Here is a 6,433-nt window from a genome sequence, read left to right as displayed (position 1 = left end):
ATCTTATGTAGTCCAGGGTGGCTTTGAACTCACAGACATCCAGATGATCTCTGCCTTAGGAGTGCTAGGATTAAAGGTATGTGCCTCCACTGTCTGGCATCTATGTTTAATCTAGTGGCTTGTTCTGTTTTCTGATCTTCAGGTAAATTTTATTAGGGTGCACAATATATCACCACATTTCCACATTTTGTCTAAAATAATAAGAGAAGGTTATAGCCAATATAAGAAAAACTATATAAAATAAGTATATACAATACATACAGTCAAGTATTACATTAACAATGTCCAGTCCATTAACATTTGACAAATTCAGACAAAGAGCTCCATTATTTATCCTATTTTAGTGAGTCCAAAATGTTGTATCTAATTCATTTCCTACCCTAACTTGTATTACCAACCGAAAACTGTCTTTTGATGTCTTTCAGACTTGTACACTTTACACCTCTTTTGTGAGTTTTTTTTCTGCATTTGTTAGCATGGAAAACTATTGCTATAACTATCTGGTCTTCAGAACTCATGCTCTTTCTTAAAAATGGAATAAATACTTGATGGTGGAAAACAAACCTCGACAGATTACCTCCCTAAAGATAGCTTTGACTCTAGATCAAAATTTATTAAAATAAGCAATGTTCAATTTATTTCTTATAGTAACAAGGACAAGTACTGTGGAGAGAGACATAAGATACAACAAAGACATTTACACACTCAGACCCCACACTTTAACCTAAAACTTCTTTAAAACACACCTCTCCAGTTTTAGTATTCCAATATTCTAACAGAATCCAAAAATACATATCAGCTCATATATAGAAGGACTTATAGATATTGACTTCTGGACAAATAGTTGCTCATCATTTTCATAATTTACTTCTCTGTTCCCTGTGAGAAAAATTACCTGAAATGAAAAAATGTAATGGCAGATAGGCTTATTTTGCGTCCTTGTTTTTAAGAGATATCATCAATATTAAGAGCAGACATAGTAGGATTCAGGAGAGCTGCAGGTGGTGAGATTTGAGTGTATCAACTCTTTACAGAGTAGAGTACAAGGAACCTGAACTCGAGGCCAGAACCTGAGGTAGGTAGAACCCTCAAAAGTCTGTGAATAATGACCTACTTTCACCATAGAGGCCCAAACTCTTCAAAATCCTACAATCTCCTCGTATAACCAGAACCTCAGTATCACAATCAACTGAATTAGAGAAAGAACAGCAGCCATAAGTAAAAATATCCCCAATTTCAGACACACACCCAACATCCAAGTGTAGTATTGAGATGATATGATCCACAATGCACCATCCCTTAACATCAGGTCTGCTTGCTATATAACACACAATGTGGGTTCAACTCCACACCATGCATATGACTTTCCTCAGCAAAAGACGTCCCAGATGCAATAGCCTCTGAGGCCCTCCCTCCTCACAGAACTCTGGGCATGCCTTACAACACTGGTCAGTTAAGTCTGAAACCTTGACGCACACTTCCTTGGGCCCCTCAAGTTTGCAACTCTTTACTTCCTGCAACACAGAACCATTTTTAAAATTCTAGTATGCCTTGCCACCATCTTAAACTGTACCCTGATGCCTTGGGTTATAGTTACAGTAGTCTCTTTGTGATAATCCATGGGAATATGTCTGTATTTGATCACTCTCTAGGAGGGATGCATCTCATCAGCATTTTCAGTCAAATACATTCCAAAGGAATTGTCATATTCTCATTTATAGTCTTCTATGGGTGCTTTTAAACTGAAGGGACCCCAAATATTATCACTGTGCACAGCTTAAGTTTTCTGTTTAGTATAATACAACTCTTTGTCAATCCAGGAGCTTTGTCATAAACTTCCTACAGCTTTAAATCACCAGGTTTGACCCAAGATCACGGAACAACTTATTTCTTGTTATTATTTCTTTTGAGATTTGCACTCAGTCCCTTCCCCTCAGTTACCTTAGCTCTAACACCTGTCTGTATCCCTTAAACTTTCTGTCCTAGTTTACAACCATCGAGTAAAATGAGTCCTGTCCACATATATGTTTGGATGGCATTCCATTGTAACATAGTGGAGTAACCCAGGGTATAACTATAGATGAAATTTCATACTACTTCTCCCCATGCATGTGTCAAATGCCAATTACTCCTCTGCTAGGGGTAGGTCTTCATGGCTACCTCCAATCTCAAAGCAGGAATGTGGTTCCCTGTGTGCTTGCACTAGGCTTGTGCATGCTGTCACACTTAATGTGAGTTCATAACTCAGCTGCCGTGTTGTGTACAGAGGACACTGTTTCCTAGAAGTAATCAACACTGTCTGTCCCCTAGAATCTTTCTACTCCTCCACAGTGATCCATGAACTGGTGAGGAGGTGATACGATGTAAATGTCCCTAAGGCTGATCATTATCCACTCATATTCCATGTACCTTGGCCAATGGCTTGTCTCAGTGTTAGACACCACCTGCTCTGAATAGAAGCATCTTTTTGCATTACTTAACTTTGACATCACTATTTTCACAGTTTGGAATATAACACCTGTTTGATTAAAAATTAAATTCTTCATTGTGTGTGATATCACAATCTAAAAAGAAATTTGGAACTCAGCAACCTAAAGACAATGGGTAATAATGCTGGACTCACATTTATAATCTTAAAAAATAAAAATTATAAAGCTGAGAAGTCTCAGTGTGGACAGAAGTTTAGACAGTATTTCCATGGTACAAGATGAGTATAAAGTTTCAGGGTAACAAAGGGGGAGTTCATTCTTTGGCATGCAAGAAAGGAAGAACACTGGAATCCACAAGGGAGTAAGGACCCATATAAAGAGGAAACCAGAAAGGCAATGTGGAGAAAGGAAGGGAACAGTTCACTCGTCCCACATGGAGACCAGGTGATAGTAGATGGGAGGACCCACAGAGGATACGGCATCTGAACAAAGAGCACTGTTTCTGAAAGACTGGTGTTCCATTTCAAATGAGAGACATGTGTTGTTGGTGTATGTCAACCTAGTGGAGAAATTTCCTGTGACAGTCTTCAAGGCAGACTAGATTTGTGAACACAGGGACTCCATTTATTCACAATTCATAGAGTACTATTATTAGGGGCCCACTGGACAGTTTATGGAAGAGTCAAATACCAAGGAGCCTGGGGATCACACTCATTGAGTTTGTGTGTGTCAGGTGGTCCAATAGACAGGCATGAATATTGGCCTGTTCACAAGCAGATACTCTGGCTAAAGTCAAGAAGAAAGAACCACAGATGACTGTATCTGTCAGGGCACCTTAAATGTAACTTGACACTCTGACTAGAGACACATGCTTGAGATTGCATTAGTACTACGTGGATAGGTCAAGGAAAGTCAGAAGAATATTGGGATGACAAATGCCATATAACCAACAGGACAACCCTGCTGATGTCCATGCCATTATTTCCTCCCATTTGGTTGACTTGTGTTTCTATATCTGAAGTTAAATAAACCCTGCCTCCTGTAAGTAGATCTTTGCCAACTATTAGATCATAACCAGGAAAAAATTACTAGTAGAGTGGCTTGACACAAGAATGTGAGAGAAAAAAAATAAAAATCACTATGGATTTTGCCAAGCCTTGATTGGACCACTGCATGTGACATCACATGGAGTCCAAGTGATGTAAGCTAGATATCAGCCAATAAAAGAGCGCCACCTAGGGCTGGGTTTTGTCTTTGTACTTCAAAGAAGCAGTTGTTTGGTGGGAGAGCAGTTGGATTCAGTTGCTTCTGCTAAATTTGGACTTCTCAAAGCCTGTCGGATCTCGACTTAGTGAGTATATTTCCCAGGCTTTCAGTTTGGGCTTTTGTATCTATTGGTATCTATTCATTGCTTTATTTACATCTTTGGTTTGGGTTTTGATTTGTGCCTGTAAATGCTTTTTCCTTATTTCACTCATTCTTTCTTTATCATTTTTGCCTTTGTTCTTGTGGAATTTACACATATAGTGGTATATATTATCTCTATAGCATGAGGAATTTGATCATGTCTTCCCATATGTGACTATTTTGCATTTTGATCATATTTACATGCTCTATTTCACTTACCCACACATTGAATGTGACAAGTACTTCCAAATGATCTAAGGTTCTTCTCTCTGCTTGTTCAGAATCCCTAGGAAACAAAATGTGACACTGATATTTGTGGAACTGGAACATTTGAAGTAACATTTTCTCTATTTCCAAATGTTTTCCTGAAAAAGGCATTTCATTCCTTTGATGTCCGATTATAGGTCTTACCTCAGTGTTGTGTGTGTGTTCTGGTTTGTGTCAATTTGTATGGGTGGACTAATCCTAATGTTCCTGGGTGATCTTGAAGTATGGTCTTAATGTGTTGTTGAATTTGGTGTGAGCTATCTCTTATTAAGGATTTTTATAATCTGTTAGTCCAGGATATTGCCTGACAGTGGCCCCCTTTTACATTTTATTTCCTTGGTGTAAGAATAAGGGTAATGCATCTTTGATGAGAAAAAATTTGAAAATGTTCTTTCCCTCAGACTTATAGGATACTGAAATATCTGGAGAACATTGCTGTTTGATGTTGAGATGATAGAATTCATCGGTGAATTGTCCTGGTCACTGTATGAGTCTTTCTTGATACTCAGTACTCAGAGTGTTTGTCTAGTTTTATTTCCTAGACTTTAATTTTCCCTTTGACTTATTATTTCCCTCCTTCTTGGATATATTTTTATTTTTTATCAGGGGTAGGAGGGAATGGCCAGAGCTTACAGAAGGACAGTGATGCATGGACAGATCTTCCTTTCAGACAAAAGGTCATTAGTAAAGATGGTCTGGACACTCTGTGCGTGTCTGAAGGAGTTTTATTCCCACCAGACAAAGTGTGTCTCCATTAACTTCATGGTGTCTGAGGGGAAAGGAGTTGCTTCAACATCAAGAAGCAGGCTTGGTTAATATGAGACCTATGCTACATGACAGAGGATGGGATCTGGAATTTAGGCTACTTGAAGAGCTCATTGATTATATTCACGGGGTGGATGGGAGAGATACGTTCAATGTGTGACTGTGTGACAGCAATGAATCTATCTTGGCTTCTGGGAAAGTAACAGGAGTGGGGTTGGGAAGGATAGTAGCCTTCTCTGCTAAGGGCATTTCCTTGGGAACAAGAACACAAATGGAAAAAAAAGTTTAATAATTTAACAGAAAATAATTTTTAAAAAATCACTGTGGTTTTTTTCTGAGCCTTGATTGGTCCATAGTATGTGACATCACATGGATTCCTTGTGATGTATGCTATATACTAGCCAATGAAAAGGCACTGCCTGAGGCTGGGTTTTGTCTGTACTTCGGAAAATCTGTTGGTTGGTGGGAGAGCAGTTGGACTCTGTTGTTTCCCATATACTTGACCTTTTCCCTGACCTGTTGGATCTGGACATAGTGAGTTTGATTCCCAAGTTCTCAGTTTGGGATTTTGTCAATTGTATTTAAATATTTCTTTATTTACATTATTGGTTTGGGTAGTATTTTTTTCTATAATTCCTTTTCTTCATCTCAACTTATTTTCCTTCTATCACCTTCTTTTCTTTGTCATTTTTGGCAGTGTTCTTGTGTATTTTACAAAGTTATTGTTATATAATAAATTCATAGGATGAGGAATTTGATCATGACTGATATCTGGCTGTACTCTACTTTGATCATATTTATCTGCTACATTTTACTTCCTGACCCATTGCATTGGACAAGAACTTTGTCAAAGGGACAAGTCCCATTGAATTGGACCCCTTATACAAAGGCTATCCACCTGCCTGCTCATGACCTGCAGTGAACAAAATGTGACACTTGTGTTTGTGGAACTGGCATGTTTGTAGTAACACTTTCACTAATTCCAAGTTTTTCCTGAATTAGGCACTCCATTCCACTGATGTCTGATTTAGGACCTACCTCAGTGTGGTGTGTATGCTATGTCCTTTGGCAATTTGTGTCTGTGTACGAATCTTGAGTGTTCCTGGTTAATGATGTCTTGATCATGAAGTCTGGTCTTATTAATGTGGTGTTGAATTTGAGGTGAGTTATCAATTATTCTCATTCAGGTTTTTTTTTCCAATCTGTCATTCAAGGATATTGGCTGATACTAGGATCTTTTTGAAATGTCTTATATGGTTTGGAAATTGGTGTAATATTTCTTTCATGAAATGTGCTTGAAAGTGTACCTTCCCTCCGTTTTATGAACTACTGAAATACTGCAGATCATTGCTGCTAGTTGTTGAGATTGGACAAGTTGATTTCCAGTTTGTTCATTTTGAGTCCTGGGATTTAGATTTGCTGCTTCATATTTATATTTATGTTTTTCGGTTTTCTTTATATTTATTCTTCTTTTGTACACTACATTCTGACTGCATCCTCCCCTCTCTCCACTCCTTCCAGTTGCCCCTCACCTCCTCTCTCCACCAGATCCACTGCTCTTCAGT

The 6,433-nt window shown here is 38.3% G+C and overlaps 1 protein-coding gene across 1 annotated transcript in view; it reads left to right on the top strand.

Annotated features, from left to right (window-relative positions):
* Positions 1–3,685: 3,685 nt before the first annotated feature.
* The window catches only part of LOC107400179 (putative sperm motility kinase W), a 165,253-nt gene continuing 162,505 nt past the window's right edge, over positions 3,686–6,433 (top strand). The window contains exon 1 of the mRNA XM_076560884.1: positions 3,686–3,780. The gene's annotated coding sequence lies outside the window, so the exon portion shown is untranslated. The remainder of the gene's footprint in view (positions 3,781–6,433) is intronic.

Source organism: Peromyscus maniculatus, chromosome 23, assembly GCF_049852395.1.
Source record: "Peromyscus maniculatus bairdii isolate BWxNUB_F1_BW_parent chromosome 23, HU_Pman_BW_mat_3.1, whole genome shotgun sequence".
Taxonomy (NCBI): domain Eukaryota; kingdom Metazoa; phylum Chordata; class Mammalia; order Rodentia; family Cricetidae; genus Peromyscus; species Peromyscus maniculatus.
This window is presented reverse-complemented; position numbering and strand designations above follow the sequence as displayed.